Source organism: Gossypium hirsutum, chromosome A08, assembly GCF_007990345.1.
Source record: "Gossypium hirsutum isolate 1008001.06 chromosome A08, Gossypium_hirsutum_v2.1, whole genome shotgun sequence".
NCBI lineage: Eukaryota > Viridiplantae > Streptophyta > Magnoliopsida > Malvales > Malvaceae > Gossypium > Gossypium hirsutum.
The window spans coordinates 91,169,298-91,192,707 of NC_053431.1; the positions used below are offsets into that span (position 1 = coordinate 91,169,298).

General features: G+C 39.7%; 1 pseudogene; it reads left to right on the forward strand.

The window, feature by feature from the left end:
* The first annotated feature begins 1,676 nt into the window (after positions 1-1,676).
* LOC107959033 (pleiotropic drug resistance protein 1-like) lies at positions 1,677-23,410 on the forward strand (annotated as a pseudogene).

A 23,410-nucleotide genomic window follows, 5' to 3' on the forward strand; every position in this document is an offset into this window, starting at 1 on the left:
TTAGTCACTTTGTCATTACTCGACATTAGTGGTATTAATGAAGTCTAACATGACACAAATTATGGTGTTAAATTCTTATGTGTCACCCATGTCTTAAATTCTTATGTGTCACCCATGTCAATTTAGAGTTAAGAAGCAACTAACCCTAATATGACTCTAGGGACTGAAGGGCCAGTTTCCCCTTATCCTTTCCTTTCTCTTTCACGTGAGATCAAAAGGGTTTTATATATATATATTTAATTTCTTTTCGTATATCTCTCTACTTATTTTATTCTTTTTATTTTATTCTTTTTTATCTCTTCCTCTCATTTTCTATTTATTTCTTCTTCTCCGTCACAACCCTAGTCACCACCCAACCACTGTCGTCTGGTGGTGTTTATTATTTTTTTAAAGTTACGGATCCATTAGAACCCTTTACGAGTAAGACGAAAGGTAAGATGAAACTTGTTTAAGCTTTCGACAAGCAAACAAAAACTAAATTGGTAGTGTTTTGGAGTTACTACTTGTAGACACGATTCACTGAGTTAATCGGGAGCTTTGGTTAGCCTTAGATGTTAATAGAATCATTTTAAGTATTATAAAAAATCAAGAGAAGCGTTTTAGGAAGTATTAAAAGTCGACCAAAATAATTTAGGCATTGGAGCTTAATAAAAGCAATTTAATTATTTTGTAATAAAAGCTAATTATGATCTTACGAGTAAACAGGGCTATAATATTCTCTCTTTTATATATATATACATATATATATGTACTTTTTTATTTTTAGCTTATATCTATCTATATTTATAAAATATATATTTTCAACTCCTTTTTAATTTAGTTTATTCTTTTTAACTCCTTTTTAATTTTTAGAAAAAAATTATAATAATCATTCCAATTTAAATTTTTTCTTGGATTAAATCTAAATAAAATAACTTTTATTGTAAATGTAAATTAATTTAATTACAATTGAATCTCTAATTCTAAAAATTTCAATGCCAACATTTTACTTCATATTTTAGCTTTAATTTAACTCTTTTATTTATGTATTTTTAAAGAAAATAGATAATATAGTTTTGAAAAAAAGTATAATCTAAATATTATATATATATTCCCCCACTAAAATAAACTAGATTAATCTAAACTTTTAAACATATTAAAAATAAATAGGTATATTCTCAAATTCTTTGTTCAATTAATTACATTTTAAATACTTATTTTTTTAACTTTCACTTTTTTTTGAATAATTTAATTGTAGGTTCTATACCTATGTACTTTTTTTGACATAATGTCTATAATTACCTATAATCCCTTCTCATAATGTACTTCAGCACACTTAAATCTATCTTTTAACTCCACAACCTCTTGCATTAATAACCATGCGTACCCTAATTAAGCTAAGAGTAAATGGAGAAGAGTTCAAACATTAATTTCAAAGTTTAATTTGAATTAAATTTTTTAGCCGCAGTAAATCACACGTTCGTAGCCCACAACAGGGGAGAGCACAAGCATGACACTTGGCTAGCTTGTTTTTTTGTAGAAACCTAAAACGGAAGGAGTTGATATTACATGGATTAACTGATTGAATTAATCGAGGAATGTATTTAACGCCGAAAATAATGGAAACACAGATCAGCTGTTTAGTTTATAAGCTTGGCGATTGAACTCTTTAAGCTGAAGGAACTGTTTCAGTTGTGCACATGCTACTGGTTGGTAAGGAGTTTGCTGGTTATATAGGCTACTAGTTGTTTTGATATTGATCATTGGCAATGGAGCGAAATGATCTTTATCAATTTAGTAATAGTTTCCGAGCAAACCGTTCTTCAAGATGGAGGGACAGTGGTGGTTACAATGTTTTCTCGAAATCTCAACGAGAACAAGAGAATGAAGACGAAGAAGACCTAAAATGGGCAGCCATAGAAAGACTGCCAAGTGTAAGGAAAGGTTTAGTGACCACATCAGATGGTAAGACGGCCAATGTTGATATACCTAAATTAGGGCCTGAACAAAGGAAGCATTTGATGGATAGGTTGATCAAGCATGCTGAGAAGGACAATGTAAGTTTCTTGTTGAAGGTCAGAGAGCGACTTGACAGGCAAGAAATTCTTCTTTCCGCTGTTTCCTTGGCAGATTTGTTTTTTTTTTAAATGCTATTGAGTATTCTCACTGCTTTTCTTAATAATTTTGTCAGGGTTGGTATTGAAATCCCCAAACTTGAAGTCAGATTTGAGCATCTAAAAGTTAAGGCAGAAGCATATATAGGAAGCAGGGCGTTGCCTTCATTTTTCAATTTCTTTATCAATTATCTAAAGGTAAGCTAAGGATTTTCATCTTTTTTCAAAGTAGGTATTTTCTTGTCAGTTTTAACCTTTCTTCTTTTGGTTTTGAAGAGCATTTTGTATGGCCTGCATTTGCTTTCTAGTAGAAAGAAACATCTGTTTATTCTTCGGGATGTAAGTGGAATCATCAGGCCATGCAGGTGAGCAGCTTTGCCCTATTATATTTATTACCTAGTTTTGATTGTGGGTCTTGATCCATTTTAAATTTTTGTTATATATGTAGAATGACATTGCTGTTGGGCCCTCCAAGTTCTGGAAAAACCACTCTGTTGTTAGCATTGGCAGGAAAACTTGACCGTGATCTAGAGGTTGAAACTATAAACTCTTTGTTCAAATTTTAGCTATATGTTTTAACATATTACTTTGTTGAACATCTAAAGAGATGAAAATTTTGTTTGCAGTTTTCTGGAAGGGTGACATACAATGGGCATGAAATGGATGATTTTGTGCCTCAGAGAACTGCAGCATATATTGGACAACATGATGTCCATATCCCAGAAATGACAGTAAGAGAAACCATAGCCTTCTCTGCTAGATGCCAAGGGATCGGACCACGATTTGGTTAGTTAAAAGAATCCCCCAGTTTTTAAGTTTTCAGTGGATGTCTGCATGCATGTGAGAATAAATTTTGTTTCTTGTTGCAGAGATGCTAGTAGAACTGTCAAAAAGGGAGAAAGCAGCCAATATTACACCTGATCCTGACATTGATGTCTTCATGAAGGTAATAAATTTATAGCGAAACTATTTGTTGGTGCTGTAACTGAAACTAACAGATTCAGTGCAGACTTGTTAAGCAAGTCTCGTGACTTGCTGAGCAAACAAGAGAATTCGAGCAAGAGGAAGGAAGAAAAGCTAAGAAAAATGAGAGAAAAGTTGATGAACAAAACTGAACTTCATTCATAGGTTGAACAATGGCATAATGCCAATACATAAACCAAGCAATTTGCTTGTCAAAATCTGCATAATGATACCTAATCATCACCTACTACCACTAATACATTGTAACTTGAAAAACTAAGCTTGCACACTTAAACAACGCTGACTTAACAGCTCAATTGTCATCAAAATTATATCAATCATAAACCTAACATAGTTCTAAATGAACTAAAGTACATTACATTAACTTAAGATTACAAGATGAACAAAATAGGAACAGTTCAGCTCGTTCCAACAGCTCCTGCATGACTTGGTCTTCATGGCTTGCATGCTGTTGAGTTTGCTGCATGCTGAACCAACTTCATCACTCCTCCTTGGTTTGCATGGAGCAAACACCTAGCTTCTTTCTTAGACATTCGAACCTTGTGACACTAAGGGCTTTGGTTAAAATGTCTGCAAGTTGATCCTCTGAATTACAGTGGATCAGCTTTACTTCCTGAGCTTGCTCCATTTCTCGAACAACATGCAGCTTGATGCTGAAATGTTTTGTTCTTCCATGGAACACTGGATTTTTAGCAATTGCTACTGCAGATTGGTTGTCACAGAAGATCTCAGTAGCTTCCTCTTGATGCACATTCAAGTCAGCCAATATTTTTCTTAGCCATATGGCTTGGTTGACAGCGCTTGCTGTTGCCACATACTCTGCTTCAGCAGTAGATTGAGCTACTAGACTTTGCTTCTTTGAGCTCCAGCAAAACATGGCTGAACCAAGGTTAAAAGCATACCTTGAGGTGCTTTTCATGTCATCTATCGAGCCAGCCCAGTCACTATCAGTGTAGCCAATCAGCTTCAGATTTCCTTCTTTGCTGTACTTCAAACCATAGTTTAAAGTGCCTTTGACATATCTCAGCACTCTCTTTGCAGCTTGGAAATGCTTCTCATTGCAGCAATGCAAGAACCTTGAGAGCAATCCTACAGCATACATGATGTCTGGTCTAGTGGCAGTCAAGTATAGCAAGCAACCAACTAGACTCCTGTAGGTTGTTTCACAAACTTTCTTAAAATCACCTTGGCTTGATAGTTTTTCTCCAACAGCAACAGGTGTTTTAGTTGCCTTGCTGTTTTGCATGGAGAACTTGGTCAGAATCTTTGTGGCAAAGCTTCTCTGGCTTAAAAATATCTCATTCTGTACTTGAGATACCTCCATTCCAAGAAAATATGACATCTCCCCAAGATCAGACATTTCAAACACTTCCTGCATCTTGGTCTTGAAGTCAGCCAGCACTACTCGATCTCCTCCTGTCACTAGAAGATCATCAACATACAGGGACACAATGAGTTGTATTTGTGTCCTTTGTTTCTTGACATACAGTGTTGGCTCACTCTTGCTTCAATCGAATCCCAGATCAGTCAAGTAGCCATCGATTCTACTATACCAAGCCCTTGGAGCCTGTTTTAATCCATATAGGGCCTTTTTCAGTTTGTAGACCATATGCTCTCTGCCAGCTATTTCAAACCCTTGTGGTTGTTCAACATAGATGTCTTCATCTAAGAAACCATTCAGAAAGGCTGATTTCACATCAAGTTGATGGATTTTCCACTCGAGCTGTGCTGCTAAGGCAATCAGCAGTCTGATGGTGTCGAGCCTGGCCACTGGTGCAAAGGTCTCCAGGTAGTCCAAGCCATACCTCTGACTGAACCCCTTAACAACTAGCCTTGCTTTCAGCTTGTTCAAGGTACCATCAGCATTCTGCTTGGCTTTGTACAACCATTTCACCCCAATTACCTTCCTTTTGACTGGCCTTTCAACCAATTCCCAGGTCTGGTTCTTCTCAATCATGCTGATCTCCTCAGCCATTGCCTGCTTCCACCCTTGCTGAGCCTCAGCCTCTTCAAAGTTGCTTGGTTCAGCTATGGCTACATGAGCCCTTTCATAAATCTCAGCCAATGACCTTGTTCCTCTGACTGGTTCATCATCAATATCCATTTCAGGGACATTTTGGTCTGGCTCAGCTTGGTCTGCTGCAAGTTCTTCAGAAACTTCTTCAGGTTCATGTCTTTCCCAGTTCCAACATGACCTCTCATCAAATACCACATCCCTGCTTACTGACACTTTGTTTGTTGAAGGATCTAAAATTCTATAGCCCTTCTTAACAGTGCTATAGCCCACCAAAACACCAGGTCGAGCCCTTTCAGACAATTTGTCCCTTTTAACAGCAGGTACATGTGCATAACAGATGCATCCAAAGACCTTCAGATGAGCCAGTGATGGCTTGAAGCTGAACCAGGCCTCGAATGGGGTCTTTTGATCCAAAGCCTTGGTTGGAAGTCTATTTTGAATGTATGTTGCAGTGTTAACTGCTTCTGCCCATAGTGCTTTAGGCAGATTCTTCTGAATCATCAAGCACCTGGCCATATCCATCAAACTCCTATTCTTCCTTTCACTTACCCCATTCCGCTGAGGTGTATATGTGTTGGTAAGTTGATGTTTGATGCCTGCTTTATCACAGAAGGCTTGGAACTGAGCTGAGGTGTACTCAGTCCCATTATCAGACCTTATGGTCTTCACTTTGCAGCCTGTTTCAGTCTCAACAGCAGTTTTGAACTTCCAAAACACAGTGGCCACCTCTGATTTCTGTTTTAAGAAGTAAATCCAGCAATATCTCGAGAAATCATCAATGAACAGTATGAAATACCTGTTTCCACTTAATGACTCAGTCTTCATAGGGCCACACACATCAATATGCACCAGTTGGAGTTTTTCAGAGGCTCTCCAGGCTTGATTCAAGGGAAATGGGAGTCTGGCCTGCTTTCCTAGCTGACATACTTCACATACATCATCATGGTCCACTGAGTTGATGAAGTTTTCAGCCAGGTCTTCTCTGACCATTCGGGCCATCGATCTGAAGTTGGCATGTCCCAGTCTTTGATGCCACAGCTTGGATTCATCTGAAGTGGCTGTGTAGGCAATGTCTGACTTTTTTGTCCAGTCAACCACAAAGCTCTTATCAGCCATGGGGACTGTCATCAGTTTGGATCCACTTGGATCACTAATTTGGCACTGGTGGTCTTTAAACACAACTGAATAACCTTTTTCCAGCAACTGAGCTATGCTGAGTAGGTTTCTGTCAATTTCAGGCACCAACAGCACATTTGAAATCACTTTGGTACCTGTAAGGGTGCATATCAGCACATCACCTTTGCCTTCAGCTTGAATAAAATGACCATTTCCTATCTTGACTTTAGTTCTGCAGCTTCTGTCTAAAGACTTGAAGATTGCAGCATCAGGTGTCATGTGGTTGGTACATCCACTGTCTAGGAGCCAACCAGATGAGGACCTTTCCTGAGCAGCTGAGCATGACACAGCAAAGACTTGCTCCTCTTGATCACTGTCCTCCTTAGCTACTCGAGCCTCAGCTTTCATCTGTTGAAACTGATTCTGCCTTGATTTGGTCTTACTCTTGCAGACTCTCTCAACATGACCCTTCTTCTTACAATGCTGACACACAGCATCTGGATTGAACCAGCATTTTTCTTCTGAATGACCAGCCTTTCTGCAGTGCTTGCAAGTCTGACCTTTTCTCCTTGCAGCATCATTCTTTGGCTTGTCTCTCCAGGCCTTCTTGCCTTTGTAGGCAGTATTTGTTCTTGCCTGAAAGGCACCTTCTTAGTGCTCCTCCAGTCTGCTTGTTCTCCTCTGCTCTTGAGCATATAGAGCATTGATCAACTCTGTCAGTGAGATGGTGGACAGATCCCTTGAGTCCTCGAGAGATGAGATTTTTGCCTCATACCTCTCAAGCAGAGTTGCTATAACCTTCTCCACTATCCTAGCTTCATTGAACTGCTCTCCAAGGAGCCTGATACTGTTAACCACAGCCATAATCCTGTCAGAATATTGCTTGACAGTTTCTTCTTCCTTCATCTTCAAATTCTCGAAATCTCTCCTCAAGTTTAACAACTGTTGCTGCCTTGTCCTCTCTGTCCCTTGAAACTCTTCCTGCAACTTGTCCCAGGCCTGTTTTGGTGATTCACAAGCCATAATCCTTGTGAAAATCACATCAGACACTGAGTTTTGGATGCAAGACATAGCTTTGTGCCTCTTGGTCCTTTCATCAGCATGCTGCCTGATCTGAGCCACTGTTGGATTAGCTCTAAGTGGCTCTGGTTCAACATCAGAGTTGACCACCTCCCACAGATCGAAAGCCTGCAGGTAGGTCTTCATTTTGACCACCCATATGTGATAGCCTTCTCCATTGAAGACTTGAGGTGCAGCTGGTGAAAAGCTTGATGAAGCCATAGATTTGTGTAACAGATCCCTTAAGAAATAGGCTCTAGATACCAATTGTTGGTGCTGTAACTGAAACTAACAGATTCAGTGCAGACTTGTTAAGCAAGTCTCGTGACTTGCTGAGCAAACAAGAGAATTCGAGCAAGAGGAAGGAAGAAAAGCTAAGAAAAATGAGAGAAAAGTTGATGAACAAAACTGAACTTCATTCATAGGTTGAACAATGGCATAATGCCAATACATAAACCAAGCAATTTGCTTGTCAAAATCTGCATAATGATACCTAATCATCACCTACTACCACTAATACATTGTAACTTGAAAAACTAAGCTTGCACACTTAAACAAAGCTGACTTAACAGCTCAATTGTCATCAAAATTACATCAATCATAAACCTAACATAGTTCTAAATGAACTAAAGTACATTACATTAACTTAAGATTACAAGATGAACAAAATAGGAACAGTTCAGCTCGTTCCAACAGCTCCTGCATGACTTGGTCTTCATGGCCTGCATGCTGTTGAGTTTGCTGCATGCTGAACCAACTTTATCACTATTTAGATTTGGTTGTTTTTAACTTTGAAGACAACAAGTCAAAGGCAGATGGCTAGTGTTACGGCTTTTCTGACTCCTAACCATATTCTTAATTTTGCAGGCAACATCAGTTGCGGGTAAAGAAACAAGTGTGCTCACAGATTACATTCTAAAGGTATTTTAAGAACGCGTCAAGAATATGAAGAAAACAAACCTCTTTGGCTTCATACCTAATTCCTTTGTTTTGGGTTTCAGATTTTGGGCCTAGAAATTTGTGCGGATACCATGGTGGGTAATGAACTGATTAGGGGTGTCTCTGGAGGACAAAAGAAGCGAGTAACAACCGGTAAACATTGTTCAAATTTCACACAATATTGAAGAGTGGTTATTGCTAAATCAGCTTACTATGTATTGATTGAATTATTGTTGAAAGCTGGACTGCAATGCAACATGGAGCCAAAAGCTTGCTACTGTCGAGACCAGCAGCTATCGAGCTCAGCTCATTTTGCTTGGTGCGCACGAATGGTTTTTGAACCGAATGAAGCAACCAACTTTGCTGTTTTGTTTTGATGTAATTTGGTTCAGTTCAACTTTAGTTTGTTTGTAATACTAGTTAAACTTAAGTTAGTGACAAGATCTTTTGATGTAATGGCTGATTGGTCAGCTATATTTGATTATTTTTGGCTAGTGATTAGGTTTGTATTAGTTGGGGCAGTTAAATACATTAGATAACTGTCAATGTACATTGTAACTCTTTTATATATTTCAAGTTTGAATGAAAAATGATGTATGTTCAGTCACAACATTGCTGAGTATTCAATTTTGATCAAATTTTTGCTTTGCTTTGCCTCGATTCTTCTTGCTTCAGTCTTGCAAACACTGAGTTGCAACTTTGTTTTAATGTTTGCTGCTGCCATTGTTCCAACAAATGGTATCATGAGCCCGAGTCTTTGAGGGGCCTTTGTATGCAATCTGTTGTGTTCAAATCAAAACCAACAGCAAGTTCAAAATTTGGTAAGATTGAAGCATTTAAAATCAGTTTAGCAGAATGAGTTTCACTCCACCACCTCCACCAGTGTTCACTGGAGAAAACTATCACATTTGGATAGTTAAAATGAAGACTTATCTCCAGTCACATGATCTTTGGAGTGTGATCGAGAATGATGCTGAACCACCTCCATTGAGAGCCAATCCCACCATTGCACAGATGAGGCAACATACTGAGGAGCGAGCCAAGAAGCATAAGGCTATGGCCTGCTTGCAAAATGGAGTCTCTGATGTGATATTTACTCGCATCATGGTCTGTGACTCACCTAAGCAGGCTTGGGAGAAGCTGAAGGAGGAGTTCATGGGGACTGATAAGACAAGGCAACAGCAAGTGATCAACCTCAGGCGAGACTTTGAAAATTTGAGGATGAAGGAGTCTGAGACCATCAAGCAGTACTCAGACAGGATAATGGCCATTGTCAACAGCATTAGGCTCCTGGGAGTGGACTTCACAGAGAGCAGAGTTGTTGAAAAGGTTATTACAACTCTCCCTGAGAAATTTGAGTCTAAAATCTCTTCACTTGAGGACTCGAGGGACTTATCAGCCATTTCATTGTCTGAGCTGATAAGTTCCCTGTATGCACTTGAGCAAAGGAGGGCAAATAGGCAGGAAGAGAATCCTGAAGCTACTTTCCAGGCTAAAGCCAGTGAAGGCTCGAGTGTGAGTGCAAAAGGCAAGAAGCCTTGGCACAATAGAAGGGTCAAGTCAGGAAGAAATGAAGCAAAAAGGGTGTTCCCACCATGTGTTCATTGCAAGAAGACAACACATTCAGAAAAGTATTGCTGGTTTAGGCCAGATATTCAGTGTAGAAAATGCAAGCAGTTTGGCCATGTGGAGAAGTTGTGCAAGGGCAAACCAAGGGAGGCTACTCTGCAACAAGCTAGACCTGCTAAAGACATTCAAGCTCAGGAGGAGCAAGTGTTCACAGCAACTTGTTTTGTTGGCACAACCAAGGCCAGCAATGATTGGCTACTAGACAGTGGTTGCTCACACCATATGGCAGCAGATGAGAAGCTGTTCAAAAGCCTAGACAGAAGCTTCCACTCGAGGATTAGAATAGGAGATGGTAGGCTAATTGAGGCTAAAGGCAAGGGCAGTGTGTTGATTAGCACTGGTTCAGGTAACAAGCTGATCTCAGATGTGTTTTTTGTACCTGACTTAGACCAGAATTTGCTTAGTGTAGGCCAATTAGTTGAAAAAGGGTATACATTGGTTTTTAAGGATGGTTGTTGTATTGTTCAAGACATGAATGGTTTGGAGTTAGTCACAGTCTCTATGACTGATAGGTGCTTCATGCTGGATGTTAGCCAAATAGAAAGAAAGGCATACACCAGCCTTGTTGAAAGCACTGACTTGTGGCATAGGAGACTAGGCCATGCAAATTTTAGATCCATCGATCTGTTACATAGGCTGAATCTGGTTGATGACATTTCAAAAATTGAAGCTAGTGGGAATGTTTGTGAGGTTTGTCAGCTTGGTAAGCAAGCTAGACTGCCTTTTCCTGCTAACAGTGCTTGGAGAGCTCAAGACAAGCTTGAATTGGTGCACTCTGATGTTTGTGGCCCTATGAGAACACCTTCAATCAGTGAGAACAGATACTTTGCCCTGTTTATAGATGATTTAACAAGGTTGTGCTGGGTCTACTTCTTGAAGCAAAAGTCAGAAGTGTTTGAAGCCTTCTGCAAATTCAAAGCTTATGCTGAAAATCAGTCAGGCTGCAAAATTAGAGCCTTGAGGACTGATAATGGATCTGAATATGTGTCTGAGAGATTTCAGAAGCTTTGTGACAGTGCTGGGATTCACCATCAGCTCACAACAGTCTATACTCCTCAACAGAATGGAGTCTGTGAGAGAAAGAATAGGACTGTACTGAACATGGCTAGGTGCCTCTTGTTTCAAGGCAAGCTTCCAAGTCAGTTTTGGGCTGAGGCAGTCAACACCTCAGTGTATCTGCTCAACAGACTGCCGACTAGAGCAGTCAAGGATAAGACTCCTTTTGAGGCTTGGGATGGAGTCAAACCTGTGGTAACACACTTAAAAGTGTTTGGCTGTGTATGTTATGCACTTATTCCAGTAGAGAAAAGGACCAAGCTTGAGAGCAGAGCAACTCCAGGAATCTTTGTTGGCTACAGCAGCAACAAGAAGGGCTATAGAGTGTATGATCCTACAGCAAAGAAGGTTTTAGTCAGCAGGGATGTAAAGTTTGATGAGGAAAAGGTGTGGAATTGGAATGGTGTTGAGACTGACTTGTCTGAATTGGACCAGTTAGACTTGGTTGCTGAACCTGCAGAAGAAGGACCAAGTAATGATGCTATCGATGATATACCAGTGAGGGGCACCAGAACTTTGGCTGATGTCTATCAGAGGTGCAATGTTGCTGTGATTGAGCCCTCAGACTTTGAAGAGGCTGCTAAAAACAGAAGCTGGACGAAAGCTATGGAAGCTGAGTTGGAAATGATCAACAAAAATCAGACTTGGGAGTTGGTGAGCAGACCAGAACACAAGAGGGTCATAGGAGTTAAATGGGTGTACCGGGCCAAGTACAATGCTGATGGCTCACTGAACAAGCACAAGGCCAGGCTTGTGGTGAAGGGCTACAGTCAGCAGTATGGTGTTTACTACCTAGAAACTTTTGCTCCAGTGGCAAGACTGGATACAATTAAGCTGCTGTTTGATTTAGCAGCTCAGAAGCAGTGGAGAGTTCACCAATTGGATGTCAAATCAGCATTCCTGAATGGTTTTCTCAAGGAGGAGATCTTCATCGAGCAACCTGAAGGTTTTGAAGTTGTTGGACATGAAGACAAAGTGTATAAGTTGAGAAAGGCCCTCTATGGCCTGAAACAGGCACCAAGGGCCTGGTATGACAGAGTTGATGCTTACCTGACCAAACTTGGATTTGTAAAGAGCCTTAGTGAGCCTACTCTATATGTTAAAAGGTTAGAACATGAAACCTTGCTGATTGTCTCCTTGTATGTGGATGATTTACTTGTGACAGGGAGCAAAATTGAGCTCATTGATCAGTTCAAGGTCCAAATGCAGCAAGTGTTTGAGATGACAGATTTGGGGATCATGACTTACTTCCTTGGCATGGAAGTGCACCAGTCTGATCGAGGTATCTTCATCAGCCAACATTCATTTGCTTTGAAGATCCTAGACAAATTTTGCATGCATAACTGTAAAGCAGTCAGCACACCTGTGGCTCAAGGAGAAAAGCTGACTAGCAGTGGTGATCAGCAGAGGGTTGATGAGAGGCACTATCGAAGCCTAGTTGGTTGTCTGTTGTATCTAATAGCAACCAGGCCAGATATCATGTTTGGTGTCAGCCTGTTATCGAGATTTATGCATTGTTTCAATGAGGCACATTTGAAGGCAGCAAAGAGGATCCTTAGATACATCAAGGGCACTGCTAGTTTTGGTGTAATGTTTGAAAGTCAGAACCAACTAAAACTAGAAGGCTACTCTGACAGTGACTGGGCAGGATCTCTCGATGACATGAAGAGTACCTCTGGATACTTCTTCACACTTGGATCGGGCATGTTTTGCTGGAGTTCAAAGAAGCAACAAACTGGTGCTCAGTCCACAGCTGAAGCAGAGTACATTGCTGCAGCAGGAGCAGTTAATCAGGCCATTTGGCTAAGAAAGCTGCTTTACGACCTTAATGAAACTCAAGATGAAGCAACTGAAATTTGGGTGGACAATCAGTCTGCAGTTGCAATAGCCAAGAACCCTGTGTTTCATGGCAAGACTAAGCATTTTAAGATCAAACTGCATTTTGTTAGAGAGGCTGAACAAGCAAAGGAAGTCAGCCTTGTGCATTGCAGCTCAGGAGCACAATTGGCTGACATAATGACTAAGCCCTTAGGGGCTGCTCGATTTGAATCTTTGAGAAGTGCAATTGGAATGTGTTGCATACAGTCCAAGGAGGAGTGTTGAAAGCTGGACTGCAATGCAACATGGAGCCAAAAGCTTGCTACTGTCGAGACCAGCAGCTATCGAGCTCAACTCATTTTGCTTGGTACGCACGAATGGTTTTTGAACCGAATGAAGCAACCAACTTTGCTGTTTTGTTTCGATGTAATTTGGTTCAGTTCAACTTTAGTTTGTTTGTAATACTAGTTAAACTTAAGTTAGTGACAAGATCTTTTGATGTAATGGCTGATTGGTCAGCTATATTTGATTATTTTTGGCTAGTGATTAGGTTTGTATTAGTTGGGGCAGTTAAATACATTAGGTAACTGTCAATGTACATTGTAACTCTTTTATATATTTCAAGTTTGAATGAAAAATGATGTATGTTCAGTCACAACATTGCTGAGTATTCAATTTTGATCAAATTTTTGCTTTGCTTTGCCTCGATTCTTCTTGCTTCAGTCTTGCAAACACTGAGTTGCAACTTTGTTTTGATGGTTGCTGCTGCCATTGTTCCAACAATTATAGGTGAAATGCTAGCTGGACCAGCAAAGCTGCTGCTCATGGATGAGATATCCACTGGTCTGGATAGTTCAACAACATACCAAATTGTCTAGTCGCTGAGGCAGTTTGTTCACATCTTGAATGGAACTGCCTTCATTTCTCTCCTCCAGCCAGCACCAGAGACTTACGATCTCTTTGATGATATCATTCTCCTATCTGATGGCCAGATTGCGTACCAGGGTCCTCGGGAACATGTGCTTGAGTTTTTTGAATCCATGGGGTTCAAATGTCCGGCAAGAAAGGGTGTTGCAGACTTCTTGCAAGAAGTAAGACTACTTAATGTCTGTCCAACCTTTCATGCATCATTAGGAATCGTAAATGGAAGTTTTTACTGAAAGCTTCATAAGATACTATGTTTATCAAGTAGCTGATTTCATTCTGATAATAATAATAATAATAATAATAATAATAATAATAATAATTCTGCATTCCAGGTTACATCAAGGAAAGATCAAAGACAGTATTGGACGCAAGCTGACAAGGACTACAGTTTTGTGGCGGTGGAACAATTTGTGGAGGCTTTCCAATCATTTCATGTAGGAAAAGGATTGCAGAATGATCTTGCAACTCCGTTTATCAAGAATGAAAGAGATACTCAACTTTTGACGACCAAGAATTATGGTGTTAGGAAGATGGAGCTTCTCAAAGCTTGCTTCTCGAAAGAAATGTTGTCGATGAAGAGGAACTCATTTTTGTACATCTTCAAGCTAGTACAGGTAGTACTACTCTACAGTGCCGTATCATTTCTTTTGTGTCTTAATTTGACGCAATTGTTTGTGACTAGAGATTTTATTTTTGCCACTAGCTTTTAGTGATTGTTGGATAAATGGCAGCAGCAAAGAAAGCAAAAACGATTGAAAGAAAAACAAAAGAAAAGAACTCAGCAAGAAAATTTGTAACTGAGAAGTCATCATAATTTCATTCAAACTTTGAATATATGATGGTTACAAAAGTATTTGACAGCTACCTACTAATTTAACTGCTCTTACTTACCAAAAAAAATATAGCAACTTGTATACAAAAGAAAGCTGGCATACCAGCTATTACATCAGTCAATCTTTCCTACTAACTTAGCTAACTCATTACAAAGATTTAGGCTAAGTTCCATAGGAACAAATATTCAAAAAAGTAATTTTATAACTGAACCAACTCCATTTCTTTGCTACAAAACAGTATAGCAGCTAAAATTGTACAATTTGCTGCTGTTGGTCCTTTGTTGCGATGCAGGCCACGGCTTCAACACTCCTCCTTGGTCTGTATGCAACAAACACCAATCCTTTCCTTCAAAGCATTAAATCGGTTGGCTCCCAATGGTTTAGTTAAAATGTCAGCTAGCTGAATTTCTGAGCTACAATGAATTAAGCTAACCTCCCTAGATTGCTCAGCTTCTCTAACAAAATGAAATTTGATTTTGAAGTGTTTAGTCTTACCATGGAAGACTGGATTCTTGGCTATGGCCACAGCTGATTGATTATCCACTCTAATCTCAGTAGGCTGAACTCGACTTTCATTCAAACCATCCAAGATCTTCCTAAGCCAAATGGCTTGGTTCACAGCTGCTGCAGCTGAGATATATTCAGCCTCTGCTGTAGATTGTGCAACAGTTTGTTGCTTCTTCGAACTCCAGCTGAAAACACTCGAGCCTAAGGTGAAAAAATAACCTGAAGTGCTCCTCATGTCATCAACTGACCCTGCCCAATCGCTATCAGAATAGCCTACGAGTTTCAGCTCCTTTGCCCTCCAAAACTTCACACCAGTATCGATGGTTCCTTTGACATACCTTAATACTCTTTTTGCTGCCTTCAGATGTGCCACATTACTGCAGTGCATAAACCTTGAAAGTAGGCTAACAGCATAGACAATGTCTGGTCTAGTTGCTGTTAAATAAAGTAAACAACCAATTAAGCTTCTATATGCCTTCTCATCTACTCGATCATGTTCACTGGCACTTGATAATTTTTCTCCCAATGCAACTGGTGTAGTGACTGGTTTGCATTTCAACATGCAAAATTTTTCGAGCACCTTGGAAGCAAATGTTTGCTGACTTATGAAAATGCCATCACTTCCTTGTTTTATCTCCATGCCAAGAAAGTAGGTCATCAGACCAAGGTCAGTCATCTCAAAGACATGTTGCATCTGTTTCTTGAAGTCTTCAATAAGTTGATCTTTGCAGCCAATAACCAACAGATCATCAACATACAAAGAGAAAATTAACAAGGTCTCCTCCTGATCCTTCTTAACATAGAGTGTAGGCTCACTGATACTCTTTATGAACCCGAGCCTTGCTAAGTAGCCATCAATCCTCTCATACCAGGCCCTTGGAGCCTGTTTTAGACCATACAAAGCCTTTTTCAGCTTGTAGACTTTCTGTTCTTCACCAGTGACCTTAAAACCCTCAGGTTGCTCAATGAATATTTCTTCATTAAGAAAGCCATTTAGAAAGGCTGACTTAACATCCAGATGATGCACTTTCAAATGCTTTTGAGCTGCCAAAGCTAGCAGCAATCTGATAGTATCCAACCTTGCAACAGGTGCAAAGGTTTCAGAAAAATCAACCCCTTGCTGTTGACTATAACCTTTAACAACCAGTCTGGCCTTATGTCTATTAAGGGAGCCATCTGCATTGTTCTTAATTCTATAAACCCACTTTACACCTATAATTTTTCTGTTTTCAGGTCTGTTTACAAGCTCCCATGTATCATTTTTCTGAATCATTTTAAATTCAGCTTCTATAGCATCCTGCCAGCATTTTTCTTTTTCAGCTTCTTCAAAACATGAAGGCTCTAATATAGTTACTGCACATCTCTCATAGATGTCAGTTAATGTCCTGGTGCCTCGAACAGGTTGATCATCATAGCCATTTTCAGTTACTTCTTCATTTTCAGCTTGCTGCAGATCAACATCAATCTCTTCTCCATCAGACATATTTGCTTCAATTCCATCCCATTTCCAGCTACTTGCTTCATTGAATTTTACATCTTTGCTCACTACAACCTTCTTGGTCAGTGGATCAAAGACTCTGTATCCTTTCTTCACGTTGTTGTAGCCAACAAACACCCCTGGCATGGACCTCCTGTCCAACTTAGTTCTTCTCTCCTCAGGTACCAACACATAACATAGACAGCCAAATACCTTCAAATGAGAGACAGATGGTTTCTGTGCAAACCAGGCTTCAAAGGGAGTTTTTCCTTTGACTGCATTAGTTGGTAACCTATTCAACAGGTAAGTAGCTGTATTCACAGCTTCAGCCCAAAAAACATTAGGCATTTTAGCCTCAAATAACAAACACCTAGCCATATCAAGGACTGTTCTATTTTTCCTTTCACAAACACCATTTTGCTGTGGTGTGTACACAGTAGTCAATTGGTGTTGAATTCCAGCATCATCACACAATTTTTGAAACTTCTGAGATACATACTCAGAACCATTGTCAGACCTCAAACATTTTAGTTTGCAATTTGCTTGGTTTTCAACCAAGGCTTTAAATTTGCAGAAGGAGTCATAAACATCTGACTTATGCTTCAAAAAATTTACCCAACAGAACCTTGAATAATCATCAATGAAGAGTACAAAGTACCTGCTGCCATTTAAGGAGGTAGTCTTCATTGGTCCACAGATGTCTGTATGAATAAGCTGAAGCTTCCCTTGTGCTCTCCATGCCTTGTTGACTGGAAAGGGTAATCTGGTTTGTTTGCCTAGCTGACAGACCTCACATACAGCATCCTTTGGCTCAATTTTGGACATATCACTGACCAAATCCATTTTGTGCAGCATGTTCAGTGAATTGTAGTTCACATGCCCCATCCTCCTGTGCCACAAGTCTGTCTCATCAGACTGAGATGCATATGCCTTGGCTTGCAGTTGATTCACATCCACAATGAAGGTTCTGTCTTGCATAGCCACTGTAGTCAACACTTCACCAGCAGCATTTTTGATCAAACAGTTTTTGCCTTCAAAAATCAGAGAGTAACCCTTCTCCAATAGCTGGCCAACACTTAGCAAATTTTGGTCAATGTCAGGTACATAGAGAACCTCTGAAATGGTTTTAATACCTGACTTGGTGCTTATTAAGGCCTTGCCTTTCCCTTTTGCCTCCAGCAGCTCACCATTGCCAATTTTAACTTTGGACTTGAAAGTGGTGTCAAGCTCCTTAAATATACTCTTCTCAGAAGCCATATGGTGGGTACATCCACTATCAATCAACCATATTTTACTAACTTTGCTCGAGCTTGCAAAGCATGATGCTGAAAAGACATGCTCTTCAGGTGATTCAACCTCTTCTGCAGCTTGAGCTTGGTTTTGAAATTGTGGTTGTGGTTTTGGCTTGCTCTTACAGACCTTTTCGATGTGGCCAAATTGCTTGCAGGCTCTACATTGAATGTCTGGTCTGTACCAGCAGTATTTCTCGAGATGAGTAGTCTTCTTGCAATGGACACAAGGTGGGAACTTCCTTTTGACAGGTTCTTTTTTCTTCTTCTCAGTCCAGGGCTTCTTGCCTTTGGCATTTAAGTTTGCACTTGAGCTTTCTCTGCTTCTAGCCTGAAAAGCTCCTTCATAGTGGTCCTCCTGCCTATTTGCCCTTCTCTGCTCTTGAGCATAAAGAGCATTTATAAGCTCTGTCAAAGGGATTGTTGACAAGTCCCTTGAATCTTCCAGAGAAGAAATTTTTGCTTCATACTTCTCTGGCAAGGTTGTTATGACCTTCTCAACCACTCTTTGGTCACTGAATTCCTCCCCAAGCAGCCTTATATTGTTGACAGTAGTCATGATTCTGTCAGCATACTGCTTGATGGTTTCTGAGTCCTTCATTTTGAGATTTTCAAAATCTCTTCTCATGTTGATCAGTTGCTGTTGTCTGGTCTTGTCAGACCCCTGAAACTCCTCCTTGAGTTTGTCCCAGGCCTGCTTTGGAGTGTCACAAGCCATTATTCTTGTGAAAATAACATCAGAAACTCCACTTTGAAGGCACGACATAGCCTTATACTTCTTGGCACAGTCTTCATTGTGCTGCCTAATCTGGGCTATGGTCGGGTTGGCTCTTAATGGTGGTGGCTCAGTGTCATTGAGAACAACATTCCACAGGTCGTGTGCTTGCAGGTATGTTCTCATTTTCACTGCCCAGATGTTGTAATTTTCTCCAGCAAAGACAGGTGGAGGAGGTGGTGTAAAACTCATTTTTCAACAAGCAAAACAACCTCTTCTTCTGTTGTTTCAAACACAATTTGCTTAGTGACAGTGTACAACCAAGGCCCTCAAAGACTGAAAGCTCTTGATACCATTTGTTGGATAAATGGCAGCAGCAAAGAAAGTAAAAACGATTGAAAGAAAAACAAAAGAAAAGAACTCAGCAAGAAAATTTGTAACTGAGAAGTCATCATAATTTCATTCAAACTTTGAATATATGATGGTTACAAAAGTATTTGACAGCTACCTACTAATTTAACTGCTCTTACTTCCCAAAAAAAATATAGCAACTTGTATACAAAAGAAAGCTGGCATACCAGCTATTACATCAGTCAATCTTTCCTACTAACTTAGCTAACTCATTACAAAGATTTAGGCTAAGTTCCATAGGAACAAATATTCAAAAAAGTAATTTTATAACTGAACCAACTCCATTTCTTTGCTACAAAACAGTATAGCAGCTAAAATTGTACAATTTGCTGCTGTTGGTCCTTTGTTGCGATGCAGGCCACGGCTTCAACAGTGATGGCAGTGATAGGATCGTCTGTCTTTCTGAGAACTGAGATGCATAAGGGGACTCCAACAGACGGAATAATTCAGACGGGTGCTGTTTTTTTCTCTGTGTTTATGATCATGTTTAATGGATTAGCAGAGATAAGCATGGTTGTTTTCAAGCTTCCTGTCTTCTTCAAGCAAAGAGACAGCTTATTCTATCCTGCATGGGCATATGCTATCCCTACATGCCTTTTGAATATTCCTATATCATTCTTAGAGGTCGGCCTCTGGGTAGTGATGACCTATTATCCCATGGGCATGGATCCCAGTATTCTCAGGTAACTTGGAAAAAAAATGAAAATAAGAAATATACTAATGACATGCAAGATTTGTATTTTCTTTCTCATGTCACTTCATTCATTACAGGTTTCTAAAGCAGTTGCTTCTGCTGCTGCTATTGAACCAGATGTCTTCTGCGTTATTTCGATTAATTGCAGCAATGGGTCGGGAGATGACTGTTACTAGCACATTATCTGCATTCTTTCTGCTCGTTCTTTTTGCGAACTGTGGATATATCTTGTCACGAGGTATAATAAAAACTTTTACTTTTTACTTTTAGATGATAACAAGTTCAGTTAAGTTTTAAGCACTAATGGTTGTTGCTTTGTGGTTGTATCTCCCCGAAGATGAGGTTAAGAAATGGTGGATCTGGGGTTATTGGGCATCACCTATGATGTATGCACAGAACGCAATAGTCGCTAATGAATTCCTTGGAGATAGCTGGAATAAGGTACTTTCTTGAACTGGATTAGTGAGGTTTCTCCATGTGACCTGCTGGATGGTCAAGAGGTTCAATTCGTGCTGACAAATGAATCAGGGTTACGTTTGACTTCCCTGAAAGCCTCTTGCTCTTGCTTACCCTTTTCTTCTTCCATTTGATAAAGTAAATTGTTTGTCAGGTTATCAAGTACAGCTAATGCCTAAATAAATTTCTGACATAGGTTATTCCATTAGCAAATGAAAAGCTAGGAGTTCTAGTTTTGAAGGCTCGTGGGTGCTTTGCAAAAGCATACTGGTATTGGATAGGAGTAGGTGCATTGTTGGGATTCGTACTAGTTTTCAATCTCTTCTAGACTCTGGCTCTAACTTTTCTCAACCGTGAGTTTCTTTACATGTCTACTCCAAGTTACTTTAATACATTCACATATATTTATATATAATAATATGTTGACTACTGTATTTGTTTAGCTTTGAAGGAATCCCGAAGTCTAAAATCAGAAGATAAAAGCAACGAAGAAGATGATAAAAGTGGAGTACATGCTCCGCCGCAGCCCAAAGGATGGGACACAGGTAATCAACATGGATAGATAATGGCATTGATTATAGAGTGTGTGTGTGTGTGGAAGCAAATGCCGAATCAGCTCATTTCGGTATCTAATGCACCTACTAAAATATTTGAGCAGAACAATTGAAGTCAAAAGATGAGCTGGGTAGAAAAAAGGGTATGATCCTTCCATTTGAACCGCACTGCATTACCTTTGAGGAGGTGGTATATTCAGTAGATATGCCACAGGTGAACTTCAGATATGTTATGCAATGAGAATTAATCAGAAGTCAAAAAGCCTGTTTCTGAAGTAAAAATAAAAAATAAAAAATGTAATATTTGGAATTGATGTTTCAGGAAATGAAAGCCCAAGGAGTGACTGAAGATAGATTGCTGCTTTTGAGAGGTATAACTGGTGCTTTCAGGCCTGGTGTTCTCACTGCCCTGATGGGTGTTAGTGGAGCTGGTAAAACCACTTTGATGGACGTCCTGGCTGGTAGGAAAACTGGAGGGTACATCGAGGGAAGCATCAAAGTTTCTGGGTTTCCCAAAACGCAAGACACGTTTGCTCGAATAAGTGGTTACTGTGAGCAAGCTGACATCCATTCCCCTCATCTTACAGTCCATGAGTCCGTGCTCTACTCAGCATGGCTTCGTTTAGCTCCTGAAGTGAATTCAGAAACCAGAAAGGTAGTGTTGAAAAGCCTACAGTCAGTTAGAGCAGTTCCATTTACTCTTTATTTCATATAAATCAACTGGAACAAACAAATGGTTGTGCAATTGGTTGCAGATGTTTGTGAAGGAAGTCATGGAACTCGTTGAACTGAATGCCTGGGGGCAAGCATTAGTTGGCTTCCCAGGTGTAAATGGTTTGTCACTTGAGCAGCGAAAGAGGCTAACCATTGCAGTTGAGCTAGTTGCAAACCCTTCAATTATTTTTATGGATGAACCAACATCAGGACTTGACGCTAGAGCTGCTGCAATTGTTATGCGAATAGTTAGGAAAACAGTGGACACAGGAAGGACTGTTGTGTGCACCATACATCAGCCAGGGATTGATATATTTGAAGCTTTTGACGAGGTAAGAAATATTAATGCATCACATCGTGTCAGCTAACAGTTGTGTATGCTGACCCACATGCATTGCAGTTATTGTTAATGAAGCAAGGAGGACAAGAGATATATGTACGGCCATTGGGTCACAATTCATGTGAATTGATAAAGTACTTTGAGGTAAACTTCAATTTTGATCCTTATTTATAATCAATCAGTCACTCTTTTGAGATTGACCATATACTTGAATCGTGGTTGGATCACCTAGGGAATCGAGGGAGTAAGCAAAATAAAAGATGGATATAACCCATCAACTTGGATGTTAGAAATTTCCATTGCGGCCCAGGAGATGGCTTTGGGGGTTGATTTTGCAGATGTATACAAAAATTCAGAGCTGTACAAGTAAGTGTAAAGATAGAAGTTTTTTGCATCTCGGCAAGTCTTAACATTTCATTTGATATATGTTTTCAGGAGAAACAAAGCTCTTATTGAACAACTGAACATGCCTTCACGTGGTGCTAAGGAACTTCATTTTTGTACTCAGTACTCGCAGTCAGTTTTGTCCCAATTCTTGGCCTGTTTATGGAAACAACGATGCTTATACTGGCGAAATACAGAATATACTGCCGTAAGATTTTTCTTCACGACCATCACAGCCTTAATGTTCGGAACAATGTTCTGGAAGGTTGGGTCCAAAAGGTAAAAAAGAAAGAGTGTTGGAGCCTTCCCTAAGATCTCTTATTTTCCATTATTCTAATTGCTTCATTTGAAAACCATAGAGGAAGGAGGCAAGACCTGCTCAATGCAATGGGTTCTATGTACGCTGCTGTTCTCTTCATTGGCGTCCAAAATGCTTCAAGTATACAGCCAGTAGTGAATGTTGAGCGAACCGTGTTTTACAGGGAAAAGGCCGCTGGAATGTACTCACCTATGGCCTATGCTTTTGCACAGGTAAAAGCACATGTTGTGCACTTCAAACAACTACATAATCTTCAAAGCATATATGTGACTGAAATTATTTTACTTATATTTTTCAGGTTGCAATTGAGCTCCCATATATCTTGGTGCAAACAGTGACATACGGCATCATTGTGTATCCATTAATGGCATTCGAATGGAGTGGTGCAAGATTCTTTTGGTACCTATTCTTCGCGTATTTCACATTCCTATTCTTCACCTTCTTTGGCATGATGACTGTGGCTATTACACCAAACTACCACATTGCTGGAATCATTTCTACTGCTTTTTATGCAATTTGGAATCTCTTTATAGGGTTCTTAGTCCCCCGCACGGTAAATCCTACCAAACCGACCTCCATATTATTATTGCTTTCAAGTTGCAATTTATCATTATCTATATCTTATCTAAAATATGCAGAAAATCCCGATTTGGTGGAGGTGGAACTATTGGATTTGCCCCTTAGCTTGGTCCCTCTATGGGTTGACAGTATCACAGTTCGGAGAAGTAGAGGATGTTCTTGATACAGGAGAAACAACAAAAGACTTTCTAAAGAGTTATTTCGGTTTCAGGCATGAATTTGTGAGCGTGGTGGCTGTTGTGATGGTTGGATGGGCAGTGGTTTTCGCATTTTTGTTTGCAGTTTTCATCAAAATACTCGATTTTCAACATAGATAATGAAAGTGTCCTTGGTGGTTTGTTCTACTAGTTGTCAATTTCTCATTATTAGATGTAGTTAGACATAGTTATTCCAAACTCTAAATAAAATTATTTTTTTATGTTTTTATTGGATTATATTCACTCCGACAATTTCCATATTTGAGTTGTTGGCAATTTATTGAACGATATTTATAAGTTGTG